Source organism: Anolis sagrei, chromosome 5 (genome assembly GCF_037176765.1).
Source record: "Anolis sagrei isolate rAnoSag1 chromosome 5, rAnoSag1.mat, whole genome shotgun sequence".
NCBI lineage: Eukaryota > Metazoa > Chordata > Lepidosauria > Squamata > Dactyloidae > Anolis > Anolis sagrei.
Window position 1 is genome coordinate 175,002,862 of NC_090025.1, and position 18,556 is coordinate 175,021,417.

At 39.7% G+C, this 18,556-nt stretch overlaps 1 protein-coding gene across 2 annotated transcripts in view; it reads right to left on the reverse strand.

The window, feature by feature from the left end:
- Positions 1-18,556, reverse strand: part of CHRM2 (cholinergic receptor muscarinic 2) — a 209,338-nt gene that overhangs the window by 163,772 nt on the left and 27,010 nt on the right. The gene's annotated exons all lie outside the window — the stretch shown is intronic.

The following is an 18,556-nucleotide window of genomic DNA, read 5'->3' on the forward strand; positions in this document are numbered from 1 at the left end:
TGGACAAGTCTACATAGGGACCGCCAAACGCAGCATTACCCAAACAGGAATCAAGGAACATAAAAGGTACTGCAAACTACTTCAACCAGAGGAGTCAGCTATAGCAGAGCACCTGATGAACCAAACTGGACAGAGCATATTATTTGAGAACACAGAAATGCTGGACCACCACCATGCCAGACTATACAGAGAAGCCATTGAAATCCATAAGCATGTGGACAATTTCAACAGAAAGGAGGAAACCATGAAAATGAACAAAATCTGGCTACCGGTATTAAAAAACTCTAAAATTACAACAGCAAAACAACAGAGAGGAAACAATCAGGGACAGCTAATCACCTCTCAACAAAAGAGTCTCCCAAGCACTAACAAGCCACAGCAAACAACTGCCAGGCCATCAAATGCTAATCAAGGTGGCCAGTTGAAACATTCACACCTAGCTCTAACAGGCAAGAGTTCTTTCTCCCAACCTGGACATTCCAGAGATATATATTAGCCCAATTTTCCTAGTTCCAACAGACCTCACAACCTCTGAGGATGATTGCCATAGATGCAGACAGGAGAGAATGCCTCTAGAACATGGCCATATAGCTCGAAAAAACCTACAACAACCCAAAAAAGACCCATGTTTGGAACAGAATGGAAAGAGTGTAAGAGAACTCCAGACTCTAAAACAAGGCTAGGCAAAATGTACCCTTTTAAATGTTGCAGAATCATAGCCCTCAATACTCCTCACCATTGGCTATGATGGCTAGAACTCATAAGAGGTGCCGTTGAACAATAACTCGAAGGTTTCCCTTTCCCTACTCATCTACTAAACAGAATCCCAATCATAGGAAATTTAATAACTTGTAGTCTACAGAGAAGAAAACACGTTTTTGGTCGCATGTCTTTTTTTTCAGATTCTTTGGTCAAGATGTCCATCACCTAGGCATCTGCCCTGCGATGATGCTCAGCTTTGTATTAATGTTATCTTAGTCCCTAAAAACAGAAACATATGGCCCATATTAGCACTTTGGAGGAAACCGTTGTGTATAGAAGTAGTCCCGTAAAATCCCAAAGATGAGTAAGATGACATTTAATGCATCTACTAGCCCATCCGCTCTGTTCTTCAACTGATGCAGATCAGCTGGTGGTGACAGCTGAAAGATCTATCCACAGTGTGCCAAAGTTTTGCAATATCTCATGGAGCCTGACAAGTGTCAGACACTCAAGAGCACAAGTACAAGATAGCAAGTAAAATACTGTCTTCTGTGAGTACAACCAGAAGTATAGAGAGGATCTGAAAGTCTTCAAATATGAACTAGACAGTCAAACATTTGGGAATATCTTTTTATGTGTTTTCCAAGGAAGCAGTTTCTATATAGATTATGTGAAAGATTATATCTCCTTATATGAAATTGTCAGAGGGTTAAGATCCTTAAGGGGTTTTCATAGGCCTTTCTGATTAGGATATGAGAGAAGACCTTCTCAGCAGCAAACCCGAGGCTGAGGAATCTTCTTCCACAGAAAGCTAGGCTTACCTTCCTTACACTATCCTTAAACTAGAAAGCCAAATCACTTTCCTTTAAATTAAATTTAATCATTAATTGGTGATAGGGAATCTCTTTATGGAGTGAGTGTGCTGTATCTTTAACTTTATTGAGATGCTGTAAAGGCTTTTGTTTTTTGAATGACAACTCTCATAGACTCGAGCCAACAAGAGCAGTGCAGAGGCCTCAAGGAATTATATCTGTTCTTTTATAAACTTCTTTCAGTTCTATAGATTTTTACAGAGCAATGACATGTTTCCTTTCCCATTCAGATGAAATGTTAGTCAATCTTCTAGCTAAAGAGGAATTCAGAGGGACTTGTGGGAGAGCAAATACATCAAGCAAAGCAAAGGGGAGATTTACTCACTCATCGTAAATACTAGAACTGTGCATGAGTGAACATTTGAAGGTCTCCACTCTACATGGTGGCAGAAGAACTAGGAGGATCATTATACAAAATTTCTCTAGGGAGAAAAAAAAAGGATTCAACACTTTCTCAGGCTTACCTTTCCAACAATACTAGTGCTACTTTTTCCTTTTTCCCTCCTGAAGTGTTTGCTCACTTGCTTTATTTTGCAAGCACTAAAAATGGTGACAGCAAGTGCAGTAACAGCAGCCTCATGGCCTTTTTGAACTGTCCACTTGGTTTTTCAGTTCACATGTCTAGCATCACTTCATGAGTACAGGGAAGGAGGAATAATGACGACTATAAACAATGCTAAAGAAAACTTTGGAACATACACAACTTATTTGCTCCATCACTGATCTTAATTCACTTTACAAATGCTATTTTAGCTTTTGAATTCAGTGGCTGAGATACTATGCCACTTCAGCATAGCATAAATTAAATATCTGATGGTCCCATTATACAACCCTTACACTGAATAACAAGGTAGCAAAGTAGTTAATCGTCAATATACATGATCTGAGAATGCATTGCACAATTGCAATGCACAATGTACAAAGGCAATGCACAGGCACAACACTTATTCACCTACTACTTTGTGAACTTCATTGTGCTATGACATGCATACCAGTCTCTAATGTGCAACTCTACTGGATGTAATCACTGTGCAACGTCCAAAAGAATTATTCTATATTCATAGCACAACTTACATCCATGTATGTCAATAACAGGATATTAGCTATCATACTTTAAAAAATCAAATATGTAAATCATATTTCTGCTCATGCATAAGCCGAGATGTAGATTCTTGTATGCACAGACACAAAGAGGGAAAATCCTCAAGAACCAGAAAATCCACAAAAACCGAATACATTTGAATAGTAACAGAAACATTACATAAGCTGGCAAGGGAAACAGATTTTCAGGTGATGGCCTCTAAAAATCACTGAATGAGCATCCTTAATACTGTACTGCAGAAGCAAACAAGGAAGGAAGCGGGGAGAAATTTATAAGGTAAAGAAAAAACAATTAGTTCAATAGTTGAAGCTGCAAAAACAAAAACACCTACTAGCCAATAAATCCTTCTGAATTCATGGATACTGAGCAAATATGCTGAGACAGTGCTATAAACAGCATGGTTTGTGGGGGGATAAATTGCATCTCGTGTCACACACATTCCCACACAAAAAGGCGTGCCCACAACAACAGTCCTTGAAGTGTATTACACATATAAATAGTAAGGAGTGAGTTATGAGAGGGTGGAATCATGTTTTCCTCATCACACATATTTTTCTCACTACATATTATAAAACACAATGTACCCCCTTCCACCAAGCAGAACTGCAAAGAAGAGTCACAAACAAGAAAGAATTAGTTTGCATTTATAACAAGATGAACTAAGTTCATGTTGAAATCAGCGTTCCTTGCGTGATAATATTTGACTTCCTTCACCAAATTCTACTGCAAATCTGATTAACAGAAGGCTGAGAGGAGATACGATAGCCATGTATAAATATGTGAGAGGAAGCCACAGGGAGGAGGGAGCAAGCTTGTTTTCTGCTTCCCTGGAGACTAGGACACAGAACAATGGCTTCAAACTACAAGAGAGGAGATTCCATCTGAACATAAGGAAGAACTTCCTAACTGTGAGAGCCGTTCAGCAGTGGAACTCTCTGCCCCGGATTGTGGTGGAGGCTCCTTCTTTGGAAGCTTTTAAACAGAGGCTGGATGGCCATCTGTCAGGGGTGATTTGAATGCAATATTCCTGCTTCTTGGCAGAATGGGGTTGGACTGGATGGCCCATGAGGTCTCTTCCAACTCTTTGATTCTATAATTCTATGATTCTAACCCCTTTATATACATTCAAAACTGTCCAATGCACAGATTTAAGGAGACTTAACCATAAAGCCCAGCTCTGGATATGCTAACAATCAAAGCCGATTCTTAGATACATAATGATATTACATCACTTTTAAGAAGAAAGTACTACTCACCCACTTTCTAACTCCATAGTACATCACACAATGTAGCAAACACTGCAAGGTTCCCCCTTATTTATGGACATCATAAAATCTGCTGTAACACCAATTTAAACATCTGCCATATTTTTTCCTCCTATATGAAAAAGTCTTTTTCAGAGACAGATATTCATCATTTTGAATGGCTTTGATTCCATAAAATATCAGGTACACTGATTGATGCTGAAAGATTTGGACAGCATCCAGAAATGGCAGCTTATATCTCCTTATTGAGATGAGTTGTGAAATTTTGTGTTGCTATGTTAGACCACCACTTCAAATCATCCAGGCTGTATGAGGATTATGAGTTTTGTTGTCTCATACTATCAAAGAGCAACAGGCTAGTGAAGGTGGTACTAAGCCAATTAGGTGGGGACCAGTTTTCATCTGTGGTTCGTACTAGGTGGATCAGAAATGCTATTTACCAGTTCCTCTTTAAATTAATGTTCAGCTAGTTTGGGAGGCAGAGACCTGAGTTGAGAGTTGCTATGATGGCTGGCTAACCTTTATATTTGTGGCTATTTGGGGATCTGGGGTTCATATGTGTATATATCCTAAAGACCACAATATGGAGCTGTAGACGACATTGGTGGGAATGAGTGGGAATGACATACAAACGTCGTAATGAAAAGTTATGAAAAAGGAATGTCAAATGTGCGTGTGCAAGTGCATGTAGACATATTTAGATATATAGATAGATATAGGCATGCTGACAGAACTGAGATTCCTATTCTGGTTGACTTTCAAAGTGGCTGCCACTCATATCTTACATGCATGCACACAATAATAATAACAACAACACTTAGCTTGGAATAAACTAGAACATTCTATTCAAGCTTGTATAAGCTTGTTTGACAGTGTAATATGTTAATATACTTTAAGAGTTTATCCCAATATGTTTTATAGTACTCACATTCAGGTATGAATGAATAGAATCTCAGCCTTTTAATTTAAACCTGGAAACAATACAGAGTATGACCCCCTGTATATGCAAGGAATATTCATAGAAACCACAGATAATATCATACCTAATTAAATTGAAGAACTACTGGGCCAGGAATACCGCGGAATCACACTGAAGCATCTAGAACATGCCTATAGATGACAAACTTTGTTGGACATGAATAAATCAAATCAGGGTAACTAGTCCTGCAGAGAAGAGGATTGATTGCACCATAACCTCATATGAACCTAGCACTCTGAAACTGTATCATCATATATTTAACATTTTATTAGGGCTGCAACATTTAATTAATTGGTTCTATGAGTCCATTAAAATTAATTGACTAAATGGTGCCCCTCACTAATTGGACAGCACAAGACTGTTTTATGCTCCCAGGCATTTTAGGGCTTCATTTTTAAAAGAAAAAAAATGTTTTTTTGATCTTATAAAAACTTTTATTTTCATTTTTATTGTCTTCTGAAGACATTTTAAATGTTTTTTTTTTCACTGTGTTTGTTAGTGCTCTTATATTTTATGGGCTAATAGTCCTTCCTTCAGGCTTTTGACACCCCAAAACCAATGAGGGTGGGAAGTGATGAAACAAATCTTATAAAATGTAGTGGGACAGCAGGAGATGGAAGACTGTTTCCATCTTCATTTTGTCCCCAGGAGTAGAAGGATCTTCTTGGATTCTGAACTTTTTGTTTAAGATGGATGTTGCTGTATGCCTTCATACAACATGAGTCCCACTGGGGAGATAGGGCGGTATATAAATAAAGCTTATTATTATTATTATTATTATTATTATTATTATTATTATTATTATTCAAGTCACTTAAGGCATTCCTAAGGTGAAGTTTGTTCAAAGAAGGTTTGCCCTTGTCTTTGTCTGAGGCTGGAAGAGGGCTAACCCATGGTTTCATCACAAAGTGCGAATTCAAATCATGATCTCCAGAGGCATCATCCAGTGTTCAAACTCTATCATGCTGGTGTTTTTCTGGGTGGTATAGATGTAATACATATTTTTAAAATGAGTGAGATCCAAATTTAGTCATACTTCTAGTAAACTCACCGAGGTCCTATAGATTTCCAAAATATTAGTCTATACATTACTGAATCTGCATAAATCTGATAAACATTAATACAAATTGGAAAAATGGATTGAGCACTATCTTGAGTCTCGATATCGGGGGGGGGGGGGGAGGGGGGAGTACAAAAACAAAGTGAAGAAATATAAATAAATAAATCCAAAGGGGGAATTCCTACTTTCTCTCTCACATAGGAGTCAACCTCCTAAATGAAAACCGCCTGATAGGCATAATCAGAAAAATCCCAAGTTTTTATTTTGAATCAACATATACTTCCTTGGGGGTCCTTTGAAAGTCTGAAAAGCAACCCATGTATTTAGAAATAAATAGGTGTTCAAAATGTTTTACTTTTCATTAATCCAGAAGGAAGTAACTTTGGCAGGGGCAAAGTTTGACTTTACCTCAAATCATGGGTTGTCTTATTTTTTAAAAAATCCCTGTAAGAATGAATTTACTCTACAAAACCAGTTTAGGAAAACTATGCTTTCATTAAAAGAATATTATCTATGTAGCTTCAGAGGAGGAGCTATGCTTTTCGATATTTCCAGAAGCTTGATTCTTTTTGCTGTGATCAACAACCAAATTCCACTAGACATGGCTGGGGGACCAGGAGGCTAGGAAAATTATAATGGGCCACAATGTTGGACTTAGGACATGTGTTACCCATTCCTGTATCCATCCTGGGCAGCAGGAAGGTATCGCCATCCTTCAGATGAAAAGAGATTAGTCAATGATATTATCTATCCATTTGATACAAACTATCCACTATCAAACAGGAGATGAGGTTTCCTGGATCCCTCACAGCTCACACTGTTACCCATAGCAGTCAAGCCACTAATTTGTTTCAAATATTTCAAGGCAATCATCTATACCAAATGGCAATCAAAGCAGCGTTCAAAGTTAAACAGCATAAAAACATTAAGAATACATAAATAATCTTAAAAGCTAGAAGAGCCAGCTGAACTAAAAACCATGAGCAATACTTTGGTGATAGGCTAAAATAACTGAATAGTCCCCTGTCATCAAAGGGACATCCCTTCCCCAAAATCCATTGACAAAATACCAGCAAAGACAGCATATGTGTTGCGGCAAGGTTCACATGCCTCAAAGTGGGCACTAGTGTTGGCAATGCTGTGAAATGCTTATTGAAGGACAGGATGCAAAGCAGAGCAGTTCTTGCCTATTCTGAGGGTGATATTGATTGGTAAAGGGACCTCTTAAGGTATCAAGCCAGTACAATGTTAGGTATCTACCAATGTTGATCAACAGTTCCTAGAAACATCTGGTCTTGACTTCTTTTCCTCAGTGATTCCCCAAGGGTTTGCTTAATCAGTACTATCTCAGGTCTTGTGATGGTGGAATCAAAAACTGAGATTAGAGACAACCCTTTCTGCTATCATAAGAAAGGGGCCCCAGTGGCATTGCAAGGGACAACTCATGGAGAAATCATTAAGCACAATGCACAAAGCTTCAACGACATGTGCACTGAATATGCTATTCAAATAAAAAAACCACTAAGTCAGCGTTTCTCAACCTGGGGGTCAGGACCCCTGAGGGGAGGGGCCGCGAGGACGTGTCAGAGGGATACTTTGGTGATAGGGATACTTTGGGACCCCGGGGGGGGGGTACAAGGATGTGTCAGAGCGATCACCAAAGACCATCAGAAAACGCAGCATTTTCTGTTGGTCATGAGGGTTCTGTGTAGAAAGTTTGGCCCAATTCTATCGTTGGTGGCATTCAGGAATGCTCTTTGATTGTAGGTGAACTATAAATCCCAGCAACTACAACTCCCAAATGTCAAGGTCTATTTTGCCCAAAATCCACCAGTGTTCACATTTGGGCATGTTGAGTATTTTTGCCAAATTTGGTCCAGATCCATCATTGTTTGAGTCCACAGTGCTCTCTGGATGTAGATGAACTACAACTCCAAAACTCAAGGTCAACGCCCACCAAACCCTTCCAGTATTTTCTGTTGGTCATGGGAGTTCTGTGTGCCAAGTTTGGTTCAATTCCATTATTGGTGGAGTTATTTGATTGTACAGTAGGTGAACTATACATCCCAGCAACTACAACTCCTAAATAACAAAATCATTTGTCACTTAGTAGTTGTAGTTGCCCCACCGGTATTCAAATTTGGGTGTCTTGGGTATTTGTGCTAAATTTGGTCCAGTGAATGAAAATACATCTGCATATCCAATATTTACATGACGATTCATAACAGTAGCAAAATGACAGTTATGAAGTAGCAACGAAAATAATTTGATGGTTGGGGTCACCACAACATGAGGAGCACCGGGATTGTGGCACAGCTGGCTGAGTGTCAGCTGCATTAAGATCACTCTGACCAAAAGGTCATGAGTTCGAAGCCAGCCTGGGCTGGAGTGGGTGTCCAGCCATTGTGTAGCCCGTTGTCGACCTTTGCAACCCGAAAGACAGTTGCATCTGTCAAGTAGGAAAATAAGGTACCACCTTGTGTGGGAGGCTAAATTTAACTAATTTATGAGGCCATAAAGAAAGAGGACTCCGGAGAATGTGGAATGCGGAAGAACTTCATCGGTGTCGTTGATGGACGATGAAAAGCAGCAGCTCCCCTGGCGGCCAGAAAAAAGTTAAATAGCCTCGGTGTATTTGTCTGTTAAACGTTATTTGTCAAACTGGCATTGAATGTTTGCCATATATGTGTTTACTGTAATCCGCCCTGAGTCCCCTGCGGGGTGAGAAGGGTGGAATATAAGAACTGTAAATAAATAAATAAATAAACTGTATTAAGGGGTCGAGGCATTAGGAAGATTGAGAAACACTGCACTAAGTAATGAGAAAAATATAGTTTCATGTTCTGTTCAAGTACCACTCCCGCCCTGAGATTTCTCTCCTTGTCTTGAGAACTGGAGAATCTGAATGCCACCTGTTTACTTATTATCCAGAGTGAGCAATGAGACCACCACATTTTCCCCCTCACTTTGGAGAGGTGGTAGAGATTGTTTCTGGGAGTAAAACAAGTAACAGACAGTGGATGTAATGGCAAGGAGAAGGTGAACATATGAAGATGGCATGGGGGTGCCATTCAGAACACCCCACTGAGATCTTCCCAAAACCTGAAACTGGCATTTTAGTACATTTAAGCTTGCAATCAGAATTTCTCAGAAATTTACAACTTCCCTGAACACAGTCACTTTTTTGAAGATAAAACTTACTAGATAATGTGCAATGTACATTAAAAAGTATACATGGAGGAGTATTAAGACGTCTTAACCTTTTACATGGAGGAGGATGGCCAGGATTCAGTCATCATAAACCCAAAAGAGATACGGCTGCAGTTCCCAGAACAGCAATGCAAAGATTACAGAAATACCATTCAATGGAGCAAGAGCTGCGTCACTATGAAGCATAGGACTGAGGTATGCAGATATTTAAGCAGGAAAAACTGAGTATACACGTTCCATAAAAGGATTGCAAAGCACCCGCATTCCTACATCGCTTTTCAGTCAGCTCATTCCAGTATCATCATTAAGGTGACGAGAGATAAAACGGGATCACAAAAGCATCAAAACTCTTAGGCTTCTTTCGATTTGCAAGAATACATTTCTCTCTCTCCCTCTTATAAAAATGAGGCAAACATACTAACAAAACCAATCAGCAAGAGCACATATAGGGAATTTCAGAAGCTGTGGAATGTTGGTGGGGGGCTGAGGAAAGGAGAGAAAAAAGAGGGAATAGGAAAATGAGTTGGACAGTCTAATCCCTTTAGCAGCCTTATATCTCAGGAAAGACATATTTGGCTGGAACCAGCAATAAGACCATTGTAACTGGATGGGAAAATGAGGCAGAACTTCAAAGTAGTATGTCACACTGGGGATTTCTGTGCCTATGAGGTAGGAAATCCATGGGGTTTTTTTGTCTGAATATTAAATGAGCTGACAAAGGTACTAAGCTTGTTCTGTATAGGTGTTCTACATTTTGGACTAAACATGGCATGGATTTATTGCCCCACTGACATGGGAGCTACCCATCACCACTGGAGAATAATTACCCACAGAAATGTGTAGCATTTTAAAAAAGGACCTACGATAATTAGTTTGCCTGTAACATTTTCTTGTTATCTTTCACAATTATGTTTGAGGGGCATTTGGATGGCATGTAATTGTCTGATCAATCTTAAACTTCCCATCACCACCAAAAATAAAGTGAAAGGAAAGGAAGAAAGACGTTAGTCCCCTCTCTATTTTCTACCTGTCAAGAGATAATGGGGCTGTGGTAGCACACTGGGTTAAACCACTAGCTACAGAGAATCTGCTGATCAGAGGGTTAGCAGTTCAAAGTCATCAGTTGGGGTGAGCTCCCAGCTGTCAACCCTAGCTTCTGCCTACCTAGGAGTTTGAAAGTATGTAATGCGACTAGATCAATAGGTACCTCCTTGGCGGGGAGGTAAAAGGGTGCCCCATGTAGACATACTGGCAACACGATCAGAGAAGTCTATGGACAACAGGCTCCTTGGCATGGAAAAATGCAACAAGAGCACCTCCCCATGGCTGGAGTTAAGCATCACCTCAAGGAACCAGAGATGAAAAGGGAAGGCCTTTACAGCTTTCTGTGTATTGTCTGTCATTGTTTACTGTGTAAAAAGGGATTAAATGTTTACTTTATATATGTAAAACTGTAATCCGCTCTGAGTCCCTCCAGGGAGATAAAGCGGAATATAAATAAAGTGTATTGTTGTTGTTGTTGTTGTTGTTGTTGTTATTATTAGTTTAAAAAAATAAGCAGGCCATTGCTTCTTAAAAAATTTAGCTGTTTTTAAAGCAGTGTTTTTATCTTTATAATTATGTTGTAAATGTGTTCAAACTAAGTTTAACCACAAGCTTTCTTTGTGGCTTTGTTTGTTGTTTTTTTTTTACTTTTATAAATATATGATTACTTGAAGTGTTTTGTTTAATTAGAATAAATCAATTTGAGTCCTGTGCCAGGGGAAAAGGTGGGATATAAATTCAGGAAAGAAGGAAGGAAGGCACAAATAATTGTATAGTGGAACAAAGTAATTTTAAACATTGTAATATATTATGACAACAGATTGCTTTTCAAACATGGTAAAACAATGAGAACAAATTGCTTTTAAAATTAATTTTCTGAGCATTCACAAGAGGATATAATACAACATCCCATTTAGACTACTGCAACGCTCTCTACGTGGGATTGCCTTTGAAGATGGCTCGGAATCTCCAACTAGTCCAATGCTCGGCAGCCATGATTTTAACAGGAGCGGAGCGCAGGGAGCATACAACCCCCTGTTGCGCCAACTCCACTGGCTACCGATCTGCTACTGGGCTCAATTCAAAGTGCTGGCATTGGCCTTTAAACGGTTCCGGCCCAAGCTACCTATCCGACCGCATCTCTGCCTATGAACCACCAGGACTTTGAGATCTTCCAGGGAGGCCCTGCTCTCGATCCCGCCTGCTTCTCAAGCACGGCTGGCGGGGACGAGAGATAGAGCCTTCTCGGTGGTGGCTCCTCAGCTGTGGAACGCCCTTCCTACGGACATTAGATTAGCACCATCTCTAATGGTATTCCGCAAAAAAGTGAAGACTTGGCTGTTTGAGCAGGCGTTCAAATAATTAGTGCAATGATTGGTTAATGAACATTGGAACGGAATAATGGATGATGAATCTGGATCATGTTTTTGATGATGAGACGATAGTGAATGGTTATTGTAGTAATTGTTTATTAACTGTGTAATATGTTAGGTTGTTAATTGTTTTTACACTGTAGCATTGAATTTTTGCTGTTTTTTATTGTTGTGAACCGCTGTGAGCCGCCTTCGGGCTGAGAACAGCGGTATATAAGTAAAGTAAATAAATAATAAATGAATAAATAAGAGGCATCAGTTGTTAGTATACTCTAAACAGGTTTCGCTATCACTGCAGTGACCAATTTTTCTTAAAATACAGCCCTAGACAAAATGAAAGCTACCTATGTCCCCCAAACCTTTCTTTGGGGACCCAATTTCTCCAGACTCATAAACTGACATTTTATGGGGGGAAAAGATTAGTTTCAGTTCCTGGAAATCACTAGGAGCAACAATGTACCATTTAAATAGAGTTTCTGACACTGTTTATCATTAAAAAAAACTTTCCAGGCAGGATTGCTATGAGTTTTCCAGGCTGTATGGCCATGTTCCAGAAGCACCACCTAGCTAACACCTCCCAACAAAGGATTCCCCCAGGCAGCAACCAGCCAGGCTTTGAAGCTGCAAGGCCATTCAATGTTAATCAAGTTGGGCAATTGCAACACTTGCCTCAAGCAGACAAGAGTTCTTTCTCCCAACCTGGACATTCCACAGATATATAAACTTCATTTGCCTAGATTCTAAAAGACCCCGCAATTTCTGAGGATGCCTGCCATAGATGTGGGCAAAACATCAAGATAGAATGCTTCTGAAACTTGGCCATACAGCCTGGAAAACACACAACAACCCAGTGATTCTGGACATGAAAGCCTCCAACAACACAATTTCCAGTCATTCCCAATTTTAACACATCTCCTTTTGCAGCCTCAGATGATGATGGGACAAAACTTAAAAATTAACTAAACCCAATTAAGCCCATCCTTGTCTGTTGACTAACCACAAAAACAGCTGGAGGAAAAGATTTATAGAAGGTTGTCTACTGTCTATTTCTCCCCACTGTCTCCCAAAGACTCATTGGGTGACAAGGAAAAGAACAGGATGCCTTCTTCTCTAGACAGTTTTGATCTGGATGTCATTCTTATTCTATGTCTTACAAAAGCCTTTGAGTATTGACAACTGAATGATAGTAGCTTTAACTATCTGAAAAAAATATATCTAGAAACCTCTCTTCTCAAAATAATGATAGAAGTGGGCCCAAATTATGTCAGGAGAAGTATTATATGTCTCCACACATAAATGTCAGGCTTACACAAATAAAGATAACACTTTCCTTGTGTTTTTTTGAAAGGGACATATGGCCCCCGTATCTGTGGAGACTTTTCTCCTACACAGCAAGATTCCTAAAACTATGGAAAATAGTGAAACTTATATTTTGACTATATTTGAGGTGGAAGCATATCATAGAATTGTACCAGGGGAACTAATCGGGTGCACAAAAAAATTCCAAGGGAAAAGGAGTGGGATATTTTTTGAAGTATAGGTAAGCGAAACCATGGCTATCAAATCTGTACTGTATATATAATGTTTCTTTCTCAAGGAAACCAAGAGACAGCACAAGAAGATCATAGCCTTTTAGAATTATCTTAAAACAAGAAAAGCTTAAAACAAGAGCCAGCATGGTGCAGGGTTTTGAGTATTGGGCTAGCACTCGGCAGATCAGAGTTCAATTCCCTGCAAAGGAATGGAAACCCACTGGCTGACCTTGGGCAAATTATACACTCTCTGCTTTAGAGAAAGACAATACGCAAACCTCCCTGGAATAAATATTTCAAGTATGCAGTCACCATAAGTCAGAGTTTATGTGAAGGCACATAACAAGAGGAGTTTAAAACATAAATTGTCTGGTGATGCAAAGGCATGTCTTCCACTGGTCAGGATGCTGACTGAGATAATAAACATCTTGGTTTCATAACATTCAGCACCTTGAGGGAAAGATGCCAAAGGCTGAAGGGCGACTGAAGCCTTGCCCTGCAAAACACCCCATTGCACACAGATGATAGTGTTTGCCTTCTGGCGGACTAACAGAAGGAATAAAGGAAAGCTTAAGAAAGATTCTGAATATAGCCCAAATCCAAAGGTGTGTGTGGAGATATATATATATATATATATATATATATATATATATATATAATGCCTCTACCTTGTGTCTCCTTGAGACCTCCCTGTGGTCTGCAAGCTCGTTTTAAAGACTCCATTAGGAAGAAAGTGCTGTTTCGTTACAGTGGGATGCTGATTAATTAGGCTTCAAATGAGTGTGTCTCTGATTTACTGCAACCACGTCCCCCATTAAGCCGGGATCCTGCGTGGGAGTCACAGCAGTGTTTAATTTGAGGACTAACCCCCACCCCCGGGGCCCTGGCAAGATGCACAGAGGGAAGGAGCTTGCTGTTGAGAAATCGCAGAGAAGAAATAACACTTGTTCGCAGAGACCATGACTCTTCCGCATTGTTCTTTTTTGCAGCAGCAATATCATTTATTATTTGACTATGTTATTAGCATTTGATTGTCATTTTTGGCACCAGACACTCCTTTTCTTTAACACATGCAGCAACCTTCTCTGCTCAGGGCTGTTCTAGAAAAAGTGGAGCTTACTTTTATAGAAATAAGATGAAAGATTTGGGAGGGGAGGAAGGGTTGACTTGCAAAAGCCGTTGGGAAAAAGGGGAAGTTCCTTTTTATTATGGGGGGATGGAATGCTACAAGTTTGCTTTCTTTTAGTGCTGTGAGATCATCTTCCCGTTTTAGTTTTTGTAAGCCATCTTGTGAGCCAGCAAGTCAGCATGGTGTATGGTTCAACTATGAATTTGGAGACCAGAGTTCAAATCCCTGCTCCATAATGGAAACACACGATGTGACCTTGGGCAAGTCATACTTTTTCAGCCTCAGAGGAAGCCAAAGTTAAACCCACCTCTGAACTTATCTTGTCAATATTGTCCCATGATAGGTCTTCCTAAGCGTCACAGTAAGTTGGAAATGACTTGAAGGCACATAACAACAACAAACCATCTGGAGTTCCTGAGCTGGGGAAATAGCGAAACACAAGTAAACCCAAGAAGGGCTGCCACAAAAAGGAGAGACAGACCTGTTCTCTGCTGTTCCAAAGAGGAGGATTAGGTCTAATTGTATGCAATGACAGGAGGGTAGATTTCAATTGAACATTAGAAGGGACTCATTACCTGAAGATAGGTGTTTTCTTCTTTGGATGTCTTCATAAAGAAACTAGATAACTGCTTGCTAAGGATGCTTTATCTGGAGATCCTGCATTGAGCAAGTGGTTGGACTTGATGGTCCATGGAGCCACTTCCAACTCTATGATTTTATGAATAAGAAAGGGCCACCACATTGCCTCACAGGAGAAAAGGGATCATTGCCACCCCAAGAAATACCTGTAATACCTCGCTCTGACTAACACTGTATCAGAATAATATCCCACCAGAATTTAACTCCACTGAGAGCTTGACACATCTGGAGAGCCCTCCACATAATGAGGGGTGATAGTCATTATAAAATGTCAAAAAACAGGATTATGAATGTAGAAAAGTAGAAATGACTTTGGGGTTCATGTACTGCAAACCCATTTTATAACAAGATGTGGATATAAAATGCCTTGAACCCCATTTCAGCATGAATTTCCACGATCTTCCTTGGCACAATAGAGCTGATGGAAGAAGCAAATAGGAATAAACTTCCACATAGCTTTGGGACTGAGAAAACCACTGATTTGAAGTCAAATATTGAGGACCAATTGCTGTTGCTATTTTTCACTTTGTCTTTTAAGTATAGATCTGTATATCATGAAGATCTACCTTGTGTACCCTATCATGGGACCACTGAAAATACGTAATACCCGATCAAGGTATTGATCACTGTAGCCCACAGCTTTCCAGCTTCTCAACTTATTTACAAATAAGATTAATATCCTCTGAAAACAAGATTCAAGGTGACTAACCTCAAATGGCACAAAACAGGCAATGTTCAAATAAAAACAAAGCTAATATTTACATGTTTAATTCATTAGAAATTAATATTATTTCACATCCTTAAAAATCCCTCAAAGATGCCAAGATTTGAACCAAGAACACCCTGTAGGTAAAGTCTGTCCCTCTCTTTTGCTTGTAAGTGTTAGTATCTTTTACATGCATATAATTGATCCATGTGTCCGATTATGTCAACTGAAAATGAAAAGAAGATGAAGGGACTGCTCAGTCAGGGTATCCTAATATACTCACGAACGAATTGCTTGTGATCTTGGATTTCAGGAAAGGAAGCAAGCTCATGTTCTTTTTATTTATTTTTTCCAAATAGGTTTACCAATGCTACCTGCATCCACGATCTTACCAAGGTGGGTTATCTTTCCATGAGAAAAACAGGAGGGAACGGCTTGAATGCTCAAGACCTTTGAATTAGGAGAGAGTTTTCGTCTTAGCACCCTGAGTGGATGCTCACTTTTAGAATTTCATGTTAATTATGCCAAAAATGCACCACATCAGAAGCACATCTTTTCTATATACATAAACAAAATGCCAGTGGGTGAGCCTAAATCTTTTAAGTGGCTGTTTAACAGTAATAGATATTTCACAAACCATAAAACATGAAAATTTGAAAACATACATTTCCTCATCAAGGCAAGCTTGAGGGGGAAGGAACAGAGGGCATGCTCGGAATATATCTTGTTGCTATAGAAGGCAGGGTAGTCCCATAAGCACCCTCTTTTCAGTGACTGCTCTTGATAGCATATCCTAACATAACCCTTAAGCAGTTGATATGCGGTTATAATTCTCAAGACTATTCGTTCAGAGGAGCTTTCATTAAACTTCAGTACAAGCAGAGCATGGGAAGTTAATTCATCCAAAAGCATCCAAACTCTGGCATCAGATCCTTTGCATTCCTGTAGTACTTGGACACTAAAATGCAATAGATGCATAGTAAGTGAATGGTTCACCCATAAGTATCACTGAGGAGATCGAGTTAGAGAGGGGGATGCAGAAGGAAGAGGAAAGAAAGAAACTTTCTTGTATAGATAGGATTTCATCTTAATCATTTTCTTCCTGCAATTACCTGATCTCCCGATTCTTATAATGTAGGAGAAACCTCCTCCTTCCCAATAATGTCACCTGGAAATGGAAGCCCTTTTTCTTCTCCAATATATCATTTCGATCCCTGGTTGTTGTTTTGCCCCACTTATTTTCTATTTCTGTGAGTAAGGAAGCCAGAGCTCCACCGTAATGGCTTTCTTCCCAAAGCAAGGGAACAATGCCAGGCAATTCATTTTCATGTCTTACAAGATTCTGAACTGGAACTGTAGGAATTTGCAGGAATATGTCACGTTTGTGCAGGCATGCTAGCAACACGAAGCTACGACAGGCTAACATTTTTCAGAGTTATGACCACCTAATAATAAGCTAGTATGTAGAGTGAGAACTCACATACAACTTTGAAATATATGTAGCTGCTAGGAGATCTTGTCCCCACTCTTTTCTCCTCTGCGATCTTTCTTTTCCTTCCTATGGTTCCCCGTTCCGTGTTCTTTCCTCTCATTGGCAAATACTTTTCCTTGATCATCATAATTCCCCTTTAAAATTTCATTACATATATTTTACTGCTTAGATGGACAAGTTCATGCTGAGACACTATGCTAAAACAATAATTCACAAATAAAGCAAAGTGGGTTAAAGGGCTTTAAAAAGGCATGTGGCATAATATGGAATGGCTGCTTTTTTGAAAAACACATAAATATGACTGCAACCAGCTCTGTATATATCCCTATTATCAGTTTGGATCTTGGCAGTTTCCTATATGGTGTTCACATACTAGATAGGTAGATGATATATACCCCTATACCGCAACTTTCTCCAACATTCTGGACTACAATGCTCAACACTCTGCACCAAATGTTGGCAGGGCTGGTGGGTGCTGGAGTCCCACATGTCCAGCTAGAATGTGGCCAGTGAAGACTCTTCTTGGCTCTGATCATTGATCCTGCTAGCCTAGCCCAGCACATTAAGGTTTGGAGGAAAGCCTTGTCCAAATCTACAACTTGTGTCCCTTTTTGAACTGAAAATACTCACTACAAAATGGGACCCTCTCCAGGCAAAAACATGCTTTAGGTTGCTGTGAGTTTTCCGGGCTGTATGGCCATTTTCCAGAAGCTTTCTCTCCTGAGTGCTTCTGGAACATGGCCATACAGTCTGGAAAACTCACAGTAACCCAATGATTCTGGCCATGAAAGTCTTCAACAGCACATTGAACATATGTTTTGCTTTGGACCTCTGGGTGGAAATACCAGGGAGAGCCATGGGCTCTCAGACTAGTTGCAGCACCCATCTCCCACCTTGCCTCTTTCTCAAGCTACAAAGGACTACAACTCCCAGATTCCCCTTTGCTATGCTTCCCAGATTTGCCCCACTTTTTCTGAAGGACCCTTAGAATTGTCCAACCCATCTGGAAGGCATCCCAGGATGGGGAATATTGAACTTACAATATTGTCAACCACAGACCCTTCCAAAGGTTCAGTTCTTGGACAGCTTTTCTTACTGAAAACAATGGCATAAAGAGTTTCCTTTCTGCTGTACCACATCAAGCACCAACTAACTATTTACAATCCCTACAAGCCCACAACTTCAAGTCCCCATATTTTCCAGTTTGGTGACCCCTTTCATCTATCCCACCCCCCCCCCCCCCATCTGCTTTGGGCAATTCTTATTTTAAGAAACCTAAACCAAAAATTCCTTAGTCTTTCTCTGCCTCTACATATTTTTGAAAACGTACCTCACTTTGGTCCTCAATTTATTTTAAAATTCAGGCTGAACTCTAGTTCAGAAAAGTTTCTCTGAAGATAAATCCATTGGCTTTTCCAGAAATTTCCCCTCCAAATAGGCTTTATTTCAAG